The 24,141-nt window shown below is 41.7% G+C and overlaps 1 protein-coding gene across 1 annotated transcript in view; it reads left to right on the top strand.

Moving 5' to 3' along the window:
• The window catches only part of HASPIN (histone H3 associated protein kinase), a 775,218-nt gene that overhangs the window by 276,170 nt on the left and 474,907 nt on the right, over positions 1-24,141 (top strand). The window lies entirely within an intron of this gene.

Genomic DNA, 24,141 nt, shown 5'->3' with positions numbered 1-24,141 from the left:
ATGTAGTTGTGCAAAAAGTGCTTGTGCAAAAAATAGTGAGAGTTGTGCCTAGTTAAAAGAAATGGTGACTTTAAAAAAACTATAGGGAGAATCTTTCTGTTACATTAAGTATGAATACTCCAAACGGACTTATGCTTCTCACGTTTCAAAACAGGACTGAATCATGTACGCTTTATCTTAAAGTGACTTATGACTGCTTGAGGATCTTGACTGACCATATTTTAATGATCGAGGCAACCACCGTTAACCTCATAGACTTGCATGCAATTCCTCCGAGCTATTCAGCCCATTAGGGTGCTTGCTATCTAGATTTAAAATATAATGCATCTCTAATAAACGGAGGGATTTTTCCCTATCACCTCCTCTTTTGTTTTTTGGAACTGAATCAATGAGGAAATATTTGAGATCTTTTGGATTACCATCATGCGGTTCCTGAAAGTGGCGTGCCACTGGATACGCCTGATCATGGTTTTTGATGGCTCGTATGTGTTGGAGTACCCGTTTGTGCCCCGGTGGGATGGTACTTCTGATGTATCTTAGTTTACACGGGCATTCCAAAACATACACCACATGGTCCGTCTTACAATTTAAGGCCACATGGGTCATTATCCACTAACGTATCTTTCATGGATACACCTCTCCTGTATGTTATGGAGGGCTGTTTGGGAACTGTTTTACCAATTACAGGGTCCTGGTTTATGAGATACAAATTTTTATTGATAATCTTTCTCATTGCGGCCTCCTGTCGATTATATTCCAGAATAAACCTGAAATTGCTTACGGTCTCATCAGGAGTAGCTTGTTCAGCTTTTTTGTTCAATAAAGTTTCCCTGTCAATAAGATTACACTTTGTGAGGGCCTAAACTATATATATATTACCTACTGGCGGTCGCCAGTAGGTATATATAGTTAGGATTTTTTCTCTATGGGTTTTTTGAAAATTCTATGTCCAATAACTTTGGCGTTTGTGGACGGAATTGGCTGAAATTTTCAGGAAAATGGCACATTTTGTTTCTGAGCAGCCCCTGAAAATTTTGGGGGGGTTCGTCAAGGGGGGGCCGAGAAAAAAGGGGGGTCCCAAAACGCGTTTTTCCCATGTTAATTTCCATAGGGCGGTTGGCCTCACTTTTAGCCCGAACGGCTGAATGGATTTGCACGAAACTTGGCAAAATTGTAGGGACTGGTAGCCCGATGTGCCTTTTGTAGGTCTCAATATATGTGCTCCAGTGGATTTTGAGAAATTAACGTTTAAAAAAAGATATATATCTGTAACAGCGGACCGGGCAGCGGCCCAGGACGCGTACTTGTCGCGCAACGGAGCTTTGTGAAGCGAAGCTGATTGGTTCTCCGGCGTCTGTCAACATTCCAAACAGTCCGTAGCGGCCGCCATCTTGTCTCTCGGTAGGATCGAGAGACAAGAGGAGGCCGAAGCGAAGGGGCAAATGACCATAAGGGGGCATAGTACATTGTCGCTCACCCCCTAGGTTTGATGTGAAGGTTTTAAAAGGGCCCCGCGGGGCAAAAAAAAATAAAAATAATAATAATCGAACAGCTGAATGGATTTGCACGAAAGTTGGCAAAATTGTAGGGACTGGTAGCCCGATGTGCCTTTGCTAGATCTCAATATATGTGCTCCAGTGGATTTTGAGAAATTAACTTTCAAAAAAAGATATATATCTGTAACAGCGCACCGCTTCGCGTACTTTTCGCGTTACGGAGCTTTGCGAAGCGAAGCTGATTGGCTCTCCGGCGTCTGTAAACATTCCAAACAGTCCGTAGCGGCCGCCATCTTGTCTCTCGGTAGGATCAAGAGACAAGAGGAGGCCAAAGCGAAGGGGCAAATGACCATAAGGGGGAATAGTAGATCGTCGGTGACCCCCTACTTTTGATGTGGAGGTTTTAAAAGGGCCCCGCGGGGCAAAAAAAATAATAATAATAATAATCGAACGGCTGAATGGATTTGCACGAAACTTGGCAAAATTGTAGGGACTGGTAGCCCGATGTGCCTTTGCTAGGTCTCAATATATGTGCTCTAGTGGATTTTGAGAAATTAACGTTCAAAAAAAGATATATATCTGTAACAGCGCTCCGCTTCTCGTACTTTTCGCGTTACGGAGGTTTGCGAAGCTGATTGGTTTTTCGGCGTCTGTAAACATTCCAAACAGTCCGTAGCGGCCGCCATCTTGTCTCTCGGTAGGATCGAGAGACAAGAGGAGGCCAAAGCGAAGGGGCAAATGACCATAAGGGGGCATAGTAGATCCTCCCTGACCCCCTAGGTTTGATGTGAAGGCTTTGAAAGGGTCTCGCAGGGCAAAAAAAAATATACAGTTTTTTTAGTTTTTTTGCGTGGAGTGCGCCCGGTTCGCGAACCGGGAAGCGGTCTGGGGAGCGTACTTTCTTGAAAATTAGTGAAAAAAGTTAGAGTAAAATAATAATTGTGAGTGATCAGATGTAGGGTAGCTCTGAGAAGAGCTTTTGGGTTTATGGTACATTTAGGTACTTATAAGTAGGTACCAATGCACAGTCTTAAATTCAGAGTGAAAACTCTGTTGCCCTCATCTGAGAAGTGAACTCCATCTGCTCTGTAGATATCTTGCATGTAGTAACGCAAGTTATTGTTGTACAGGGAGCCCATTCCATGGTCTCTCATGTAAGCTGAAACAGATTTGTTTACATGCTTCCTCGATTTCTCAATTTGTGGACAAAATTGGTTCGACCACCTCCATTTCTGTCTTTGGCATATATTTGAATATACCAAGGCAGTCTGAGGAAAAAGTGCCATCAATTGCTCAAAGGTGTCCTTTAAAAGCATTTCCAGACCTACCCCAGTCAAAGTGCCCAAATCATTACCTCCACAGTGCACAATTAACAGGTCAGGTTTTGGCAAATGCATAAAGGTTTTCACCAATGGTATCAATTGGTGACATTTTAATCCTCTGTGGCCAAACCACTTAATTTCCACATCTTGTAAATTGAGGTTAGGTAAATTCCTGTTTTCAGCGTACCTTTGAGCCCAATAGATGTAGCTATGTCCAACAATCCAGACAGAAAACATGGCGAGAGAAGGTTCTCCTGCAGTCAGATGAAGTGTGGCAATGAAATGGCAGTTGAAAAAATGAGAGTGTAAAATGAAAAAAACTGAGGAGTTTCTGTGTTAATGAAGCAGTAAGAGTGATTGGTGGATTTTGATTGCTGAAAACAGAAAGTTAGTGTGCATGGATGAGTTCGTTGAAAGATGTATTTTGAGTGGCGAAGAAAAAATCATTAAATGAAAGAATGCTCTGGATATGCAGGTGCACTGAGAGTTCAGAGTTCAATTGCAACATTGTTGTGTGAGAGGTCTTGCAAGAGGTGGTTGCTATGCAGAAAAAGCAGAGAGGGGGCAGAGGGGGGAAGGGTTTTGCTTTGAAAAAAAGTGAGGGAAGAGTTTTGATTGGGTGACATGAGAGATCTGTGTGAGGAATTACAGCATTTCTGTGCTTTTGATAGCTGCAGACTCTGGAGTGCATACCTTTTGCTCTGCTGAAGACAAATTGGTGTGTTTCTGAGACTGTTTTGAAACTCAAAGTATTTGCTAAGGTGAGAAAAAATTTCTTTAATTTAGATAGAAAATAGTGTGCTTTAAGGAGAAAATTATGAAGAAAGTTGTGTTTTTCAAATGTTGCTTTGTCTCAAGTGTTTCACAAATAGATTTTGTTTCTTTGAGAAATTGTAATTGGAGAAAATGTGAAGTATTAGTACTGACAGGGCTTTTATGTGCATAGGAGCTGTGGAGTGTTTTCAAATTATGACTTGTAAATCGTTTTTGAGAAAAAGCAATGGTTTTAATATTGATGAGAAGGACATAATGGTGTCTGCTTCTTTATAAGGTAATTGAGAGTCTCTGATGTTATTTTTCCCATTTCAATGTAAGAAGTTTGTCTGTGGAGCAAATTGCTTGTAAATATGCTCCCACCTGTGCATGGCAAATTTAGATTTTGAATGTTTCCGTTACATAGGCATGTTAAAGGTGACTGAAACATGCTGCAAAGGCAATCAAAAAATGCTTTTATGTGTCTTAAGGACATTTTAAGTCATTTCCCCATGTGCAGTGTTTTCAAATTATGAGTTGAAAATCGTTTTTGAGGTAAAGGAATGTTTTCAAAATTTATGTGCGCCATGTGACCCCAATTTTTTTTTTCAGGGGTGCAGCAGGGTGTTCTTGAGACACCCCTGCACCGTCGGAAAAATTCGTAATTTGCGATGAGGTAATTGCTAATCGCAAATTGCACCTTCATTCCTATGGGCCTCCTGCTGCATGGAAATGAATGGGTAATCTTGCTGAAATGCAAAGTCGAATCTGTATTTAAAAGGGTCTGCACCTCTGTACGGGTGTTCGCTATGTGAAGCACGAAAGTTTCACGGGCCGAACTCAAGGCCACCTCTCTCTGAGACAAAAGAGCTCTTATTCTTGCCATGCCGTTGAAATGTGCTCCCAAGGTTGGTATTTGTGGCCAGATTGAAAACTCCCTATGTTCATGTGTGGGAGGAAATAGAACATTTCTGCAGCAAATAACCCGTTCATTTACTGTTACGATAAAATGAATACTTTTAATTAACCCAGAACAATCTTCATTATTGAGCATCAAATAACTACCATTTTCCAAGAACTTGAACGTGGGGATGATAGCAGGAACTGGCGTGCCTTGCAACACGCAAGCCATATTTGGTCGGTGTTTGTTGCATGAACCGTGTAACTGTATGTGCCTACACATTAGTGAATGATCTGGCGTCTCAGTGCATTCCTCTCCATTCAGATAAAGGTCTTGATCATCTTTGAAAATCTGTATGTGTATGGAAGCGACCAGACCTCATGAAGAAAACCACTACCTAAAGGTTAATAACGACCTATTGGTATATATTTCATACAATTTGAAAACTTATATAAAGCAAAAGGCAGCGTTATTAAACCGTGGATAAGGCACGTTGCCAAAGCAGTGAACCTTTTGGATTTATACTGGAAATGTTAAAGGAAGAATTACGGAGTAGGGCCTGTAAATCTTTAATGGACAACGAGTAAAATTACTCCAACCATCATATTCCTCTAACTCCGGGATAGTAGGGGTGTTTAATTTTTTAGAAGTAGCCAATCCAAAGCATTTGGTCTGGGAAATTGTTTCATTCACAAACAACATATGATTTGGGATGAGACATGCACGGTGGAAAGCCTCAGTGCCTTGTACCTGCCAGGTTCGTGAACCCCAAACTGATGTAGATCCTGGATATTTTTACACTGTGTTACGTTAGCATGGGCTCATTACTGGTTTAAACGCCATTTTTCCTTTTTTGTAACTTCTGCACACGATACTTAGTTGTTGCTTTAGCTTTCAGCCTACCTGCGTCAAGATCTATGCCTGCTTCAAGCAGGCGCAGGGTTTTGATGTAGCTTTGTCCTATCTGATTGTAAATGCGGCACACCGTGGGTGGCAGAGCAGCGGTGCACGTTAACTGGTGCATCCCTGGGGATGTGCTAGTTAATATTAATCTGCCCCTTTACATTTAATTATGTGCAGGGGACACAGAGTAGGTGAGGTTTATCCAAGGTTAAGAAGAGATGAGTCCTGTTCAGTGAAAAATTGGAGATAGGCTTCAGTATATTATATACTTAAGTAGTGTGTTAAGTTTTTGATGACTGTTATTAATTTACTGTTGGGTAATAGTGGTTAATAACATTTTTTATTATATTTTACCACAGATTCAACTGCAGATTATTTCAAGATTTTAGGATGCCTAGCAAAGAAAGAGTAAGAAAGGCTGCAAAACGTCAAAGACAGCAGGACCATGGAAGAATGCAGCAGTCCTCTAACAAAAAGATTTGTCAAGTCACCAAGAAAGCACCGGGTAAGAGTCGAAAAACAGTCATAAGAAATATGTGTAGTAAAAAAAATATTACTACAGAAAATGTTTCAGTCCAGAAAAGGAGACAGAATTCAAATGGTAAGGAAAGGCCAATGAGAAATGTTACTGCTAGAGTAAGAGATAACTCTATGCATGAAAGTAGAAGGAAACAAGAGTTTAGGGATATTCGTAAACGAATGTTCCGCAACAGGATAATTGGGAATTTGTTAAAAAATATTAAGAAAGGTCAGCAGAAAGTGGTTTTTTATAAGAGAAAAAAAATTGTTGAGAAAGTTATTGATCAGGCATTTGAAATTAAACGTAAGTTATTTATTTTGACAATCAATAGAATTCGGAAGCTAAACAAGGTAATTTATGATTTAAAAAGAAATAGTAGATGGAAGAGAATAGTTAATCGTAGTAATTTTTGTGAAGTTTTTTCTGGAGAATGGATGCATAGTTCAAGCTCTGAGGCATTTTTTAATGAGGAGAGTTATTTCCAGGATAATGATTTGGTGCATGCAGTTGACACCAGTGGTCGAGCTTATGAAGTGAAAGATGGTTGTCCAGTTGAAAAAGAAAAACTTGTGACAACAGAGATAGAAGAGGTGTTAGGTAATGAGGTTTTAGGGAGACGTCCTAAGGGTCCTGTGTACACCTGGAAGTGTAGTAGTATTTGCAGTGTACGACAGGATTCCATCAATTTGCTTTGTGATTTTATACGGTCATTTAGTAAGAACAGTTTGAAGCAGAAAATGAAGTTGTTGCAAGAATTAGATCCTTGCAGAGTGAGAGAAGTGATAGGTTTGCATGGTCATTCACTGGCTTGTCTTTCCAGGAGAGTATGCCAGAGTGTTTTTCATCATTTCAGGATGCTAGCAGTGCATCATAATAAAGTGAGGAAATTAGTTAGAATGTTGTATTATGCTAAGAGTCCAGCAATTATGCTTAAACAATTATGCGCTGCTCTTTTGCATGGTTCTGAAATAGATGTGAAGAATATATGTGAAGAAATTGAGTTTTGTTACTTTGGAAGTAAAGAGGAGAATGTTGAAATTGACCAAGAAGAAGAGAGTAATGTGGAAGATAGTGTACAGGTTTCCAGTACAGATAATTTCCAGAGGGAAATTGCGACGTTTGAGGTGAAATCAAGTGAGAGGCCAAATTTCACTTGTGTGTGTTGTCGACGCACTTATTATAAGAATCAGACTAAGTTAGTGGATTTATATGGAAAAAGTGAAAGGGAAAATAATAGTGAATGGAAGGATTTTACAACATACTTGATGGTAGAAAATTGTTTTGATTTGGGATTGGATCAACGTGTGTGTACTTATTGTTGTAACAAATTAAATCAAAACCAGATGCCTGCTAGAGCAGTTCATAATAATCTGGAATTGGTTGAGATTCCTTCTGAATTGAAGGATTTAAATACTTATGAATCTATTTTGATTCAAAGTATCCATCCCTTTCAGGCTATTGTAAGAATGGAGCCAAAGACAGGGAAATTGCCTCCATCAGATTTACAGAGAGGATTAAAGGGAAGAGTTGTTTATTTGCCTCTAGATTTGAAGAAAAACATTAACACAATTGGAGTAGAAAAAGTGGAAGAGGAACCTCTTGTTATCTTAGTTAATGGGGTTCCGACAAAGAATAAGAAAATATGGCAAGATTTAGTAGATGTTAGGAAAGTCAAAAGGGCAACATTGTATTTGAAAAAATATAATAAGTACTATAAAAATGTATATGTTGCAGAAGAGGAAGTAAGTGAGGAAGAGGATAACGATTTGTGTGCTGGTCAAATTGAGAAAGTAGAACCCTGTACTAGTGAAGAAATATATGAACATTATAGTGTTCATCCTTTGCATTCCAAGGAAGTCATGGGGAATGCTATTGAGTTGTTTCAAATGAAACAAGCGAAAGGGAGTCCCATTAGTGTTTGGGAGGAAAGTTTGGAAGCTCGGTGTTTCCCACAGCTTTTTCCAACAGGTCAGGGAGGAAGATATGATGAGCGACCTCATCAAATTCCTGCTTCTGAATACCGGACTTTGCGATTGTATGCAGGAGATCCTAGGTTTCGACAATGCATTCCTTATTTGTTTCATCTCCTGTTTGAAAGCGATCTGTCTGGACTTTCATATGCAGTGAACCACATCTTGAAAAGTGGTATACACATGCAAAACATCTCGGCAAGTGACTTTATGGGTAAAGTCAATGTCCAAGACAGTATTTTGGATTCTCACCTGATTAATCTCATGGCGTGTCAGCGTGGTACTAATAAGTACTGGTACCGTCGTCATGGTGATTTAAAATGTATGCTAAGGAACTTAGGAACTCCCACATGGTTCCTCACTTTGAGCTGTGCTGAGTATGGCTGGGAAGACTTACTTGAATTTCTACGAGAGGCAAATGCTAACGTAGAAAACATCGAATTCAAGACACCCGGAGAACTGTGCTCTTTGGATCCAGTCAATGTATGTAGGTACTTCAATCATAGATTTGAAGGTATGATGTCTTTCATCATGAATAAGAAGAATCCACCTCTTGGAGAGGTGTTGGATTTCTTCTGGAGGAAGGAGTACCAAGCAAGAGGTGCTCCTCATATACATATGTTGCTGTGGATCAAGGATGCACCTAAATTTGGAACGGATGCAGAAGACTCAGTGATGAGTTTCATAGAACAGTATTCTACGTGTGCTGTTCCAAACGCAAAGGAGAAAAAAAGCCTACGAGAAAAAGTTCTACGTTTCCAAAGCCATCGATGTGGAAAGTACTGTCGTCGTAAATTCCGGAACAAAGACAAGTTCTACACCAAATGTCGTTTCGGCTTTCCACGACCGGTGATTTCTAAAGGAAGAGTGAACAGTTTGATGTCTTCGCTGCGACATAATGTGATGAAGAAATCACCTAAAAACACATACAATTTGAAGAGGAACGAAGAGTCTAAGTACATTAACGACTACAACCCGGTGATTTTGTCCATGTGGAATGCTAACATGGATATACAGTTTGTGGCTGATAACTGTATGGCTGTGGCTCGGTATGTGACATCTTACATCACCAAAAAAGAGAAGACAGAATTGAAGGATATGTGGGAGGACATTTCCCATGAAAAGAGCCTCAGCAAGAAGTTGTACAGTTTCAGTCTGAAGATGTTGTCGCATCGAGAAATCGGAGCTTACGAATGTTCTGACCGGTTGTCTTCAGCAAGTCTCTATGCCAAGTCCAGGAGTATCGTTTGGGCGAGTGTTGGTCTTGCTGCAACGCGTAATCGAGTTCTGAAACCTGTGCGGGAAATTGAGTATTTGGCGGAAAAGGAGCCAAACAGTACCGACATTTTGAAGAGCAACATGTTGGATACATATTATCCAAATCGAAGCAGTCACCTCGAGAATGTTTGTCTGTATGAGGTTCTGCAAAATTACATATTCAAGAGGAACATCAAAGAAGATACTGAGAAAGGAGTGTATGCTGTAATAGGAAGTGAGGGATGTCTGGTCAAGCAAAGAAAATGCCACTTGATAAACCATCGAAAATTGAGTGGTGAATCTCCTGAAAAAAAGGAGTTTTTCTATTTAGCACTTTTGCAACTTTTTAAGCCTTGGCGTGCAGAAGAGGAACTGCTTGGAGATTTCCTTTGTTACGAAGACTCATTCAATGCTGCCAAGGAGACCATAGAATGTCGTGCTTTTCCTAAATATGTAGAAATGTTGAATGTGGAAATTGAGCAGGAAGCAACGATTGCAGCCGAGATTGCCAGAGACAGTTCTCAGGACAGTCAGAGTTCTGCTTCATTGAGTCAGGATCCACTAGGAGGACCTCTTATCGAAAATGAAGCTGCCACTGCTATGAATGAAGTGGAAAGAGCCATGGCACATGCTCAGGAGGATGCGGTTAACTTAGAAGAGTTGGAAAGACAACTCAACGTTGAGCAGAGGAAAATATATGACGAACTTACCATGCAAATTGATCATGGATTAAGTCATGACAAGAAAGAGTGCTCATGTACGTCGTTGAAGCCTGTCCGACTGTACGTGAGTGGAGAAGCGGGAACTGGAAAAAGTTTCCTTATTAAAGCAATTTCATGTTATTTGCAGGAAAGGACAGAGTCATCGCTGTCTTGTGTTGTCACCGCTCCAACTGGACTGGCAGCACATAACATTAAAGGGATTACTTTACATCGTTTACTGATGCTGCCAGTGGAGCATGACAACAAATTAGAATATCACAAGCTATCTGGAGATGCTTGTTTTGAAGTTTCAAGAGTCTTGAGGAAAATGAAACTTCTTATCATTGACGAAGTAAGCATGGTTTCCAATGTCATGCTTGCCTTTGTGCATTTGAGAATGCAAGAAGTTCTCAAAACAGAGTATGATGTGTTATTTGGTGGCAAACACATCATTGTTTTCGGAGATCTTCTGCAGCTGACACCAGTGAAAGGGCAACCTGTGTTCAAAATGCTCACGCATGAAGATACCAGGAAGTGCTTAGGGAGTATTGGCAACGTCAATATATGGTTAAACTTCAATTATGCTGAACTGCATGAAAATATGCGTCAGGCAAAGGATGAAGTTTACAAGACTATTCTACAAGATGTTAGAATTGGAAAAGTGACCGAGCATGGGAAAGAAGCTTTACATGCACGATTACTGACAAATTTATATCCAGACGAAGATGTTGTGCCTGAGAATATTTTTCAGAAAGTTACTGAGAAAAAATCTGGAATATGTTTGATGCCAACTCTTGCAGAATGTGCCAAATTCAACAACAAAATGTTGCATTTAGAAAAGCAAGAGATTGTGAAATTGGAAGCTATTGACAGAGTAGAGCATATGGGATCAACAATTATTTTGTCTGAGAATCTGAAAACAAAATTGGATTCATTAGAGAAGAGTATATCTAAAACTGCGGGTTTTGAAAAGACTCCGAATGTGTGCTTGAACTGCCGTATAATTTTAAGAAGGAATTTACATGTTGAAAGAGGTCTGGTAAATGGATCAATGGGTAATGTTGTTGATTTTGTGAAATACAGAAATAGAGATGGAATTGAATTTTTAAAAATTAAATTTGATGGCATTGAGGAAGTACAGCTAATTGCTCGTTGTTCTGCTAGATTTTTGCTTGTAAAAGACTTATATGTTCGTCGTAAGCAGTTTCCTGTTTGCTTGGCATATGCGGTGACAATCCATAAATCGCAAGGTTTAAGTGTAGACTGTGCATTGGTGAATATTGGCAGTTCTGTGTTCAAGGAGGGTATGGCATATGTGGCATTGTCACGAGTTAGGACTTTATCGGGATTGTACTTGATTGAGTGTGATGTCACAAACATTTGTGCGGATCTAGATTGTGTTAAGGAATACAATAGGTTGAGAAGAGAGTATGCGCCACATTTGCCTCAGTATCCTTTGTTTGAGAAACGTGTGGTAGGCCGGAAACGAAGAAATGTGACCAATACTGGGGAGGTTGTAGCAAAAAGACGAAAAGTCGATGAACCTGAAATTATAAGCAGAAACAAAAAGGATTCTGTTGAAGATGTTGTTGGTTTTCAATTTGAAAACAGTTCTGGTGTCAACTGCTATGCTAATGTAGTGATTAATGTTTTGTTTTCTCTACAAAATGTAAAAGAAGAGATTGTGGTCAATTCTGATCAAAGATTTTGCAGTTTGTTAAATTCTGTGTTAGAGAAATGTAGCACTGATAGAACAAACATAGAAAGTGTGTCTGAAATTCGAAATCTGTTAGACAGATGTTCAGGCCAAACACAATTCTCTCAAAATAGTCAGCAAGATTGTCAGGAGTTTTTAATGTATATGCTTGATGTATTGTATGCTGAAGGTGTAGATGTAGATCATCTGTTTGGGCTTTCTTATCAATGGCAGCATGACTGCGAGAACTGTAGGGTATCAAGTAGTACTAGTGTAGACTCAGAAAGATTTATATATTTAACTTTGCCAGACAGTAAATCAGTCTCTTTTAATAAGCTAGTAAAAGCAGCTGATCACAATATGGAGTGTAGGCAATGTAAATCTGAAATGATGTCCACATTATTTATACGAACATATGGCCAGTATGTCATTTTAATGTTCCAACGATGTAGACCTGATGGAACAAAATTGACAACTTTAATTAAAAATTTTGTGGCTTCACAGTTGTCAATATCAGGAAGGACTTTTGTAACTGTAGCAATTATATATCATGATGGTTCTTCAATAACATCAGGACATTATACAGCTTATTTAAAGTGTAGAAATGGCTGGTCATTCTGCAATGATTCTGTTTTAATTTAAAAAAAAAAATTGCCATATGACCTTAAAAACTCTTACCTGGTGTTTTTAAAACCAAAATTTTAGGGAAAGAATCTCGGGATGTGCTCTGAGGAATTTCAAGAAGTTCTCATGGCTCCTACACTATTTGGCCTTGAAGATAAGTGTAGTACAGAGACATAACTTTTTACCATAACACTGGACGTTATTGAGAAATATGTGCACTTTGAATGAGTTCAGAAAAACTATTTCTTTTTATAAGCTAATTGAAGCAGCGAATCAAAACATGGAGTAGAGGGAATGTAAGTCTGCAATGCTGTCTACTGTTTTACATTGCTTTGTGATTAAAAGTGATGTAGAGAATTAAATAATTGTACTAGTCATAAAGGTAGTGTAAGTCTGCTTCATAGTAAGCAGTATCAGTGTGATAGGAAATGTAGAACATGATTGAGCAAGAAGGGGAAGATATTACTAGTCCAGGATTGTGTAAATGATCTTCAACATTTTAATTCTGAAAGTTGTGGAAATGCGAAAAGACGGGATTGGCTAACAAGAAATCCAAGAGTTATACATGGCTCTGACAAGATTTGGCCTTGTGGAATCTTGTGGTAGAGAGCAAGAAGTCATTTATTGTATGTAACATGTTTTTGAAAACGATGGAGGTTTTCTTTCAGAAAGTGGCGGGTTGAAAGTAATAACAGCACAACAGAGTGTAAGCTGTTCATAGGACATCCTTGGCCGTCATGGAAAGTAAGTTAACTTTAAGGAGTTCTGAATTCTGATTTCTAATGTTGTATGGGTTTTTTAAACACAATCATTTTGATTGTGTTTTTTTTTCCCCGCTGTTATATGATGAATACCTTCAAGTCACTGTTTTAGTGAAATTTGATACATTCTGAGAACAGCAAAAATAAACCATTTAACATGTATAATTAATTCTGTTCTGTTTGCATTTATGATGTACATGTAGAACTGTGTAGGAGGCATGGAGAAGGTGAGGCTTCTGTAAGTGTCAAAGTTGTTGCATACAGTGCTCATATTCTACGTAGTCTTTTATATTTCATTACTTTCACTGTTTCTGACTGATCTAAAAATTTTTTTTTAAAAAGAACAGTAAGTATAAGGGAAGGAAACAGACAGTTATGTTAAAAGAAACACAGCTATAGGGAATAAACTAGGGATACTGTTACCCGCAATCCTCTGCTGATGATGTCACTGAGCATGTCATGAATGATGTAATATGTGACATCATCAGCAGTGGATTACGGGTAATAGTATCTCTAGTTTACTCCCTTATAGCTGTCTTTCTTTTAACATAAGTGTCTGTTTCCTTCCCTTATACTTACTGTTCTTTTTTTAAAAAAAATTTTTTGGGTTCGCTTCCGGTTCGCGTACCGGGGAGCGAACTGGGAAGCGAACTAAGAGAAATAGAGGTTGGCACAGTTGCAAATATTGTACCAATTTTTTAATAACGGGGAGGTAGTTCTGAAAAGAACTTTTTTTTAAATTGTTTTTGTTGTTTTATATTTTTTCTATTATTTTTCTGAACATTTTTTTACTTTTTTTGAATTTTTCTGAACAGTTTTATATTTTTTTTGTTTTTTTTTCGGAGGGGGCAACGAAAACGATTCATTGTAAAGGGCTCAACAGGAGCAAGAAAACAAAAAAAAAGAATTTATTGTTTGGGGAGTTTCGGACAAACATGAGCATGATTGTCAATAGCTCTGTTGATCAGAGTGATGCTACTTTCTGCGTAGCAAATGAATCCACTGCAATGTACGCAGACTTGTTTTACTTCACGAAATCTCGTTTGTATATTTGGCACCATCTCCCTGCCCTCTGGTCCCGTTACTTCCGGTACAACAGATCTTCTGGCCATAATAGGGAGATTATCTAGGTCGTCCTGTTCCTCTTCTTCCTCTTCTTGCTGAATTATAACTTTAGCAGGTGGTCCACTCTTCCTTGGATGTGGTGGAGGTGGTGGGGAAGCACCAGCTGAAGCTAGTAAAGAAGCCATTGCTCACTGGTAACAAAGGGTCTTTCTCTCACAATGATGAAAGTCAGAGTGAGGAAAGAAGGAGGGATTTTCACCATTTGGGAAAAAAAATAGTTCTCAACCAATGAAAAGTGTTCATTTTAGATCATATGACCTAGTCTTACATCATTAGGAAACCGAAAGTGAAATGAACCAATGAAAAGTGTTATTACCAAGTCACATGACCTGCTGTGTGTATGTTACGCGCTTTGCAGGGCCTCCCGGTTTGCTTCCAGAAACCTGTGCATTGCGACTCGGTAAGCGTACGAGTTCGCTAACGTAGCACGTCATATGACGTATCACGCGACAACGCGAAACGTCATGCGGACGGGAGGCGTCACGATGTTGTTTTCTAACGCGGCAGTTGCGGTAAAGAAACGTTTACCGGCTCGCGGTCTATTTCGCGGCATCAAGGTCAGCTAACGGGAAGCTTCCCGATTCGCGAAGCGGGAACGAAGAAAAAAAAATATTTAAAAAAAAAGTTAATAAACATATAAAATATATTTTTGGATTTAAAGAAGAATACATTTTACAGCTACAGATATTAGCTGTTAAAAAACCAATGAAATTCACTGAAAAAACCATAGGTTATAGACCATATATAGTTAGGAATTAGCATTTACAAAACCTTGAAAATTCACTGAAAAAACCATAGGTTATAGACCATATATAGTTAGGAATTAGCATTTAAAAAACCTTATTTTGCTCACACAAAACCATTGAAATTCCATATATAGTTAGTTGCACTAACTATATATCGCACACCCGCAATCCACTGCTGATGATGTCACATATTACATCATTCATGACATGGTCAGTGACATCACTGATGACATCACTGATGACAACATCCAGTGATTATGTGTTTCTGTAAAGTTTAAATATGTTTTACATATTGAAGAATGAGTGGATGTATAAGTGTCTGAATGAAGGTTTTAGTAGGTGCGTGATTGACTGTATGAGTGAGTGATTAAATGCGTCTTACTGAATGCACGGGTTAGTGACTAAACTGTCTGAAAGTGTGCATCAGTATGTCTGTTGTTGTGCAAGCTGCTGCATGTGTTGATCAGTAGCTATATAAGTAGCTATATGGGTTATTGATTGGTTGCACAAGTATTTGTATGGGAGACTGAGTGTGTGTATGGCTGGCTGGGAGGTGTGTGACTCTGTGCAGATCAATGTGTACTTGTATCAGTGATTCTATAAGAGAGTAACTATGTGTTAGTATATGTTTCAAAAATGTAAGGTGTTCTGTGTTTAACTGTATAGATGAGAAAATGGAAGTGTGATTGATTCTTTTCAGGACTGACTAGGTGTGTGAGTAACTCCATGGATGAGTGGCAGAGTGTGAGTGTCTGTATAGGTGTATGAGTGCATATGATAGTGTTGTAAAGATGAGTGATTGTATGTATGAATGATTGTATGAGTGAATGTGTGTGTAGACATAGGAATCAGTGAGTGCGTATGTAGTAACTAGTATTGGTGTGTCAATGGTTTCAAAAATGATACTCTCTATTTAACACTGGGTGTAACGGAGGTTATATTACAGTGTGAGGAGATGCATTGTATTATCACATGAATGATATCATCAGTGATGTGATCATTGATGTCAAGTGAGATGTCATCAGTGATGTCATTTGAGATGTCATCAGTGATGTCATTTGAGATGTCATCAGTGATGTCATCAGTGATGTCACTGACCATGTCATGAATGATGTAATATGTGACATCATCAGCAGTGGATTGCGGGTGCGCGATATATAGTTAGTGCAACTAACTATATATGGAATTTCAATGGTTTTGTGTGAGTAAAATAAGGTTTTTTAAATGCTAATTCCTAACTATATATGGTCTATAACCTATGGTTTTTTCAGTGAATTTTCAAGGTTTTGTAAATGCTAATTCCTAACTATATATGGTCTATAACCTATGGTTTTTTCAGTGAATATATATATATATGATCAAGGCCTCTGGGTAGGCCGAAACGTTATGCTGGTGGCGAGAAAATACCAAAATAAATAATTCACCTTCAAGTCTGGGTCGGCTCTCGTTTCCTTCTTTGGCGGAGTCCTGCTGCATGTGGGACTGCTGGAGTTGTTGGTGCGAGTTGTTCCTGTATATGTGTTTGTGTATATATATATATATATATATATATATCTCGCTCGGTTTTTCCTTTACTTCAAAAAGAAACAAGACAGCACTCGAGGAGTTCGTGTCAACCACAAGCGATTTATTCGCGGGGGACTCGCACAGACACGTTTCGGCGTGCTGCCTTCGTCAGTGTGTGTGGCACAACAACAACAGTCGACATGTTAATAAAGTTTTTCTCTCATGGATCATAGGAATCAACAAAGGACTTAACCTTCCTAGGGTTACAATGCGCGCCATATTGGAGTGTAATCACAAAACTATATGGCACCATGTAAAAACACATAGTCTGCCCACTGATGGGCTATTAACCATGAGCAGGAGGGTATTGGTTACATCAAAAGTTTAAATAATAAACAGTTCATAAAGCCGTGGATCGGCTAATCCATCCCATTATGATTATTCCTTTAGAACAAGGTACGCACGTACCACACCGAGTCATTAGAGAGATCATAAAATTTCATCATTCAAAACTTAATATAAATAGGGCGGTTTAAAATCATATCCATAATAGATCAATTATTTCAAAATCAGGAAAATTGTTTTGTATCATCAATCAAATATTCTAGAAGAAAATAGACATCACAACTTCAGTGGCAAATTCATATACATAAATATACATACATATATATATATATATATATATATATATATATATATATATATATATATATATATATATATATATATATATATATATATATATATATATATATATATATATATATATATATATATATATATATATATATATATATATATATATATATATATATATATATATATATATATATATATATATATATATATATATATATATATATATATATACACCAAATGTCCCCACAAGGACGACACAGAGCACTCAACGGTGTCATGTCTTTAATTTATTCTTTAGCAGGCAGACACGGTTCAACATTCCTGTCTTTTTGAATGCCCATTAATTTTTCTGACAATGCAAATATTCTCCTCCTGTCAAAAGATCTGGGTTAAATCCATTGTTCTTTTGCCCATTATGCCACCCCAGTTTGGACCCAGCCATATGCAAATCCGTCTTGACCCTGTACCTCATGTGAACAGTCCAGACCGAACTGCCAGGCCAGGTCCTCCCTGGACCGTAAACAAGCATCCTGGGACCGGTTTCAGGGTATGTCACCCTCCTTCAGCCAGACTATCTTGAATCCAGTGGCACAGCCCACTGGGAAAAAGCAAGCAGGGGCGCATATTACCATAATCTGCACAGCCACAGCAGGGTGACTGTTGTAGTGGTTGTTCTGATAGATACATCTGCCGTGTGGATTCCTCACCTTGTGAATATCCCCTTGCGTCAGCAACATTCGGAAATTCTTTTTGTAGCCTCGCGCCGACGTGGACTCGGACGTCATAGAGACACGACATCGCTCGCGACTCCGTTGACGTCACCGACGCCTACAATAGGCCCACGCCGGCGTGATGACATCAGTTCCCTTTTTTCCGTGTCGTCGACGCAAACGGTTTCGGGATACTCTGTAGCTTCTAGTAACTCTGTTACTGTATTTCTTCGTTTCTCCGTTCTCTTGCCTCTTTGTTCTTTTGATATGTCGACAAAGAAGACTGGTTTTAAACCCTGCAGGGAATGTGGGAAGATGATGTCCGTTACAGACCCACACCAAGACTGTATTTGGTGTTTGAGCTCCGACCACGACGTGGATGGGTGTTCGTCGTGTCAAAAGATGAATCCAAAGGCCCTGCGAGAAAGGGAGTCTAAGCTTCTTGTGGCTAAGCTGAAGGCCGATAAGGTTAGGAAATCTGCGAAGTCCCACTCGAAAAAGTCGAGATCAAGGTCTCGAGAGGCGTCGGCTTTAAGGTCTTCGTCGGATCATGCTTCGAGGTCACGTAAGAAGCATAAGAAGAGGAGACATGAGTCTCGACGTCATTCGGGTGACAAGTCTGACTCTAGGTCGAGGTCACCCAAGAAGGTAAAATCGAAAGTAATTCCTCCACAAGAGATTTCGGATCAAGAAGGCGAGGCCTCGCCTTCGGAGTCACGGCTCCCTCTCCATCTCAAGAAGAGGTCGGTGAAGTTCCTGTTGAGGAAGAAGAATCGACTCCTGTTGTTGAGACAGATTCGAATCTACCTCGAGGTCGACCTGAGCATCCACCTTTTCCAGCTCCAGGTCAGGATCCTTCAGCGTTTCTCAACGCTATGTATGGTGTTTTCTCGAGGTCATGGTACCCCTCCGGAGCGCCTTCGGGTCCCATGGGTCCAATGGCATTTAATTTGGGTGTACCTCAATCCTATGTCCGGCACCTTTCATGCCGAATATGCCAGCCCTGACCCCGCTGTGGCAGTACCAGGCTCCACCGAGGTCGACGCCGATGTCGACGCCGGCTCGTCCGAAGTCGACGACTCCAGCACCGGCGTCGCCCGCTCCAAGCAAATCTATGGAACGTCCTTCTAAGCCTTCGGATTCGATTCCGACGTCGGTTCCGGCGCCGTCTGAGTCGACAGTGGATCCGGCTGCACTCGTGTTAAGCAGAGATCTAGGAGAGAGGCTCAACGTCTCCTGGAAGAGCGGAGGTATTGTGAGTCTCATTCTGACTTGGAAGAAGGTGAGCTGGATGAAAATTATTTTGAGGATCTAGCAGAGGCTAGTGGTCTTGAATTTTCCCCAGAGTGGGTATTACCATCAAGTCCTGATGTACCGTCTAAAGATGTTCGCCATATCATGTGGTTATGAGAAAAGCAGCGGGACTTTTAGGTTTAACATTGCCTACTGTTAAATTTAAATCGAATCTGCTTACTGAGGTTCTTCATTCTCCGAGCTCAGCTGTGGAGCCATTACTCCCATTTAATGATGCTTTGACTGAGCCCATTATGGAGGTGTGGAAGAAGCCTCTTTCTGCTCCTGCTGTCTCGAAAGGTGTGGCTAGGAGGTATAGAGTGTCTCCTGAGGACCCTGCCTTTTTGTCATCTCACCCTTCTCCGGAAAGTTTGGTGAATTAAGCGGCATGTTCAAAGAAGTCAGTTGGTGCTTTTCCACAGGTATCTGGTGACAAGGAAGCTAAAAAGCAGGATCAAGTGGCCAAGAAGACTTTCTCTTCCGCGAGTATGGCGTTAAAATCAACAAATGCCACTTGCCTTATGGGAAGATATGTCCACGCTCTTATGGACTCTAGGGGTGACTTTGAGGAAGTTTTATCTGACACTCAGGCGGCGGCTCGTCAGGTTATCCAGAGCGGCCTTGATACTGCAGATTCTGTGGCAAGGATCATGGGCACTGCTGTTGCCACAAGGCGTTCAGCTTGGTTAAAATCCTCGGATTTTTCTGCTGATGTACAGTCTGCTTTGTTAGATCTGCCTTTTGATGGTGAATGACTCTTTGTCAAGAAGGCAGATACAGCCTTGGAGAGATTTAAGGATAGCAGGGCGACTGCTAGATCTCTTGGTCTTCAAGTTAGAGGTTCTGCGACCAGGAAATTCAGAGGCTTTGGTCGCTCTTCTTTTCGTACATTTAGACAAGGTCAGCAGCAGCAACAACAGCAGCAGCAGCAGCAAAATACCTTGTATAGGTCGTACAGGGGAAAGCAAAGGGCACGTCCTCGAGGGCGTCAAGCCTCTTCCTCCTCCACCTCCTCCAACCCCCCAGCCACAGAAAAGCAGCCCTAGATCCGCCATTCAGGATCATGTGGGTCCGGTGGGGGGTCGGCTTACCCACTTTCTACGAGATTGGGAATCGGTTACATCCGATCTTTGGGTTCTCAATCTCGTAGAAAATGGGTATGCCCTTCCCTTTCGGGAATTCCCTCCCAATTACCCTCCTTGCCAGGGATATTGCTCAGAGGAACATCTGTTACTCCTTCAGGAGGAAGTTCAAACTCTATTAGGAAAGGGTGCGATAGAGGTGGTCCCAAAGCAGGAAAGGGGTCAGGGATGCTACTCCCGGTATTTCCTGATACCCAAGAAGGATGGCAGACTTCGTCCAATCCTGGATCTCAGGATCTTGAATTTTTATCTGAAGCAGGAGAAGTTCAAGATGCCCACCCTTGCTCAGGTCCTTCAGGCACTGCTGGAAGAAGACTGGATGGTGTCGCTCGACTTGCAGGATGTGTACTTTCACATCCCAATCCTGAAGTCGCACAGGAAGTATCTCCGTTTTACGGTGGGTTCGCAGCACTATCAGTTTGCGGTCCTTCCGTTTGGACTTACTACTGCGCCTCGAGTCTTCACCAAGGTGATGGCGGTGGTGGCTGTGCATCTCAGAAGATCAGGGATTCCTGTATTCCCTTATTTGGACGACTGGCTGATCAAAGCGGAGTCGTCGGAGAGAGTGCTTCATCATCTGCTAGAGACAACCCAGTTGTTGTTCAGGTTGGGTGTTTCGATAAATGTACCCAAGTCTCACCTGGTGCCCTCCCAGCGCAACCTGTTCATAGGTGCTGTACTGGACACAACTGTATGTCGTGCATTCCCTCCTCCTCAAAGGATTCGCGACATACAGGAAATGATTCCTTTATTTTACAATGGAGCGGTCGTTCCAGTCCTGAAGGTCCTTCGTCTGCTCGGTCTGATGGCTTCTTGCATTCTGTTGGTCAACCATGCACGCTGGCACATGAGGGCGCTCCATTGGTGCCTCCGCAGGCAGTGGTATCAGCACAACGGAGATCTCAGGGAGTCAGTGAGGATCTCCAGAGAAGCTGCGGCGGATCTATCTTGGTGGGGCATGGAAGGCAACCTGTCTCAGGGGAAGCCTTTTCAGTTGTCTCCTCCGGTAGCCACAGTGATAACGGATGCATCCACTCTCGGGTGGGGTGCTCATCTGGGGGATCTGGAGGTCAAGGGTCTTTGGTCTCCAGAGGAAAGGTTGCTTCACATCAACCCTCTAGAATTGCGGGCGATACGTTTGGCGCTCAAGGCCTTCCTTCCTTCCCTTCGCGGTCGTTCAGTCCCGGTCCTGACGGACAACACGACTGCGATGTGGTACATCAACAAACAGGGAGGAGTGGGGTCGCAGTGTCTCTGCAGAGAGGCTCTGCGTCTCTGGTCCTGGGTTCAGGACCATCAGATTTGTCTGATGGCAAATCATCTGGCCGGAGTTCTGAACGTTCGTGCAGACAGTCTGTCGGCAGTTCTCCGCCGACCACGAGTGGAGGCTTCACCCGGAGGTGGTTCACAACATCTTTCGGATGTGGGGGACTCCTCGGGTGGATCTGTTCGCCACTCGCGAGAATGCTCACTGCCAGTCGTTCTGCAGTCTCCAGTATCCGTTGCAAGGAGCCTTGGGGGATGCGTTTCAGTTGAGTTGGGAAAATCAACTCCTTTACGCGTTTCCTCCCATACCCTTGATTCCTCGGGTTCTGAGGAAGATTCGCCAAGACCGGGCCCAAGTCCTATTGGTCGCCCCGGACTGGCCAAGAAGGGTGTGGTATACATATCTTCTCCACCTCTCCTCTCACCCGCCGCTCCGTCTCCCTCTCAGGGCAGACCTCCTCTCTCGGATGGAGGGGCAGGTTCTACACCCCCACCTCCAGACATTACACCTTCATGCCTGGAGATTGAACGGGGCAACCTGAATTCCTTTTCCCTCCCACCTGACGTTGTGGATGTCATCTTGTCAGCCAGGCGTGACTCCACTAAGTCCATCTATTCTTATAGATGGTCAAAATTTGTCACGTGATGTGGGGAAAGGTCTATTGACCCTTTGAGAGCCCATTTGTCTGATGTTCTCCAGTTTGCCCTTTCTCTGGCACAACAGGAACTTGCTGTTGCCACAGTGAAGGGCTATCTTTCAGCGCTGTCGGCATTTCTCTGCTTGCCTGACCAGCCATCTCTTTTTAAATCTCCTGTGGTTTTAAGATTTTTTGAAGGGCCTCACAAATAAGTTCCCTCCTACTCCTTTTATTGTGCCTCAGTGGGACTTAAATCTTGTATTGACCTTTTTGATGGGTGCTCCCTTTGAGCCTCTTCACAAATGTCCTATGAGGCTTCTGATTCTCAAGACAGTCTTCCTCGTTGCTATAACCTCGGCAAGGAGGGTAAGTGAGCTTCAAGCTCTTAGTTACAAGCCCCCATTCTTGACCATTCATGCTGATCGAATGGTTCTTAGGACCAGGGCTGCTTTTCTGCCTAAGGTGATAACTCCTTTCCATCTAGGACAGTCCATTACCCTACCTACCTTCTATCCTCACCCTCACCCTTCTAAGAAGGAAGAGAGACTGCACCGTCTGGACCCCAAGAGGACGGTGTCTTTTTACTTGGACAGATCTAAAGACTTTAGTTTGGATGACCAGCTCTTCATTGGGTTTGCTGGCTGCAAGAAAGGAAGAGCGGTCCGTAAAAGAACCTTGTCGAGATGGATTGTCCTCTGCATTAAGATCTGCTACTCTTTGGCCGGTAAGGAACCACCAGAGGGTATAAGGGCTCATTCTACAAGAGCTAAGTCTTCGACCTCAGCATTAGCTAGAGGTGTTCCTGTAGAGGATATTTGTAGAGCGGCAACTTGGTCTTCCCTCCACACTTTCGCGAAGCATTACTGCTTGGATTCCGAAGTGAGGAGGGACGGTCACTTTGCACGCTCTGTTCTCCAGGATTTCCTGGTTTAGAAGAGTGGACTCCCTCCTCCGGGAGTGGGGACTGCTGTGGGACTCTATTCACAAGGTGAGGAATCCACACGGCAGATGTATCTATCAGAAGAACAAGTTACTTACCTTCGGTAACGCTTTTTCTGGTAGATGCAATATCTGCCTGTGGATTCCTCACTGACCCACCCGCCTCCCCGTTGTCCACTCTTCTATACCAGAGTTACTGTAATGTATTATATATTTATTTTGTTGTCAAGGTAATGTTTCAATTGCTTTCCTGCATTTGCTTTTCACTGTGTGTTTTACCTTGACTATGGTGTACTGTGTATACTGTGTACATTTCTACTGTCATTGGTCCGTCCGTGTGCCTCGATGGCACGGAAAAAAGGGCGGAACTATGTCATCACGCCGGCGTGGGCCTATTGTAGGCGTCGGTGACGTCAGCGGAGTCGCGAGCGATGTCGTGTCTCTATGACGTCCGAGTCCACGTCGGCGCGAGGCTACAAAAAGAATTTCTGAATGTTGCTGACTCAAGGGGATATTCACAAGGTGAGGAATCCACAGGCAGATATTGTATCTACCAGAAAAAGCGTTACCGAAGGTAAGTAACTTGTTCTTTAAGTTTAAGGGCTTCTGCTGTCACTCACCCTGTGAGCAGGCATGTAGTCCTACCCAGCAGAGCAGAAAAAAATGAATGCCCGGAAACTGACCTGTTGCCTATGTCATCATCTGCTGCAAAGAGGATATCTTTTGTTGTCCACATTTGGGAACCATGGCATGAGGAAACATCTCCAGGCCATGCACCCAAATGAATTCTCTTTGATGGGCATGTAAAGCAGCAGGGGGAGGGATGAAGAATAATTCCGTCTCAAGTCGTCCACCAGAAGATTGAAGAGCAGAAAGACTTCGAACTGCAGTAACTGCTGTAACAGTTAATTTTGCACAGAGATGAATAAAAATGTATCTCGCAGGCAATCAATGACCATCTTAAAAAATGTTAGGAAAATATGGTGTCATAAAAATGAAATAAAAAAGGTGACCAAATAAAAGCTTCAGCAGCTCTCGTAGGTTGGTTCCAGGTCTACGCTACAGGGCAGGCCCTGAGTGTCACTCTATGCTGCATACTGCCAACGGGAATGCACAGCAGGGGTGAGTCACCTCCTTACCCTGCTCCATATGAACAAAGGCTGTGCACATTGGGAGCTGTATGCCCATGGGTGGTCGGCTTAGTACCTGGCCTGAAGTCACCTGACGTCCTGC

This window comes from Lissotriton helveticus, chromosome 12, assembly GCF_964261635.1.
Source record: "Lissotriton helveticus chromosome 12, aLisHel1.1, whole genome shotgun sequence".
In the NCBI taxonomy this organism is placed as follows: domain Eukaryota; kingdom Metazoa; phylum Chordata; class Amphibia; order Caudata; family Salamandridae; genus Lissotriton; species Lissotriton helveticus.
Note: the sequence above shows the minus strand (reverse complement) of the source record. Positions and strands in the feature narration are given on the sequence as shown.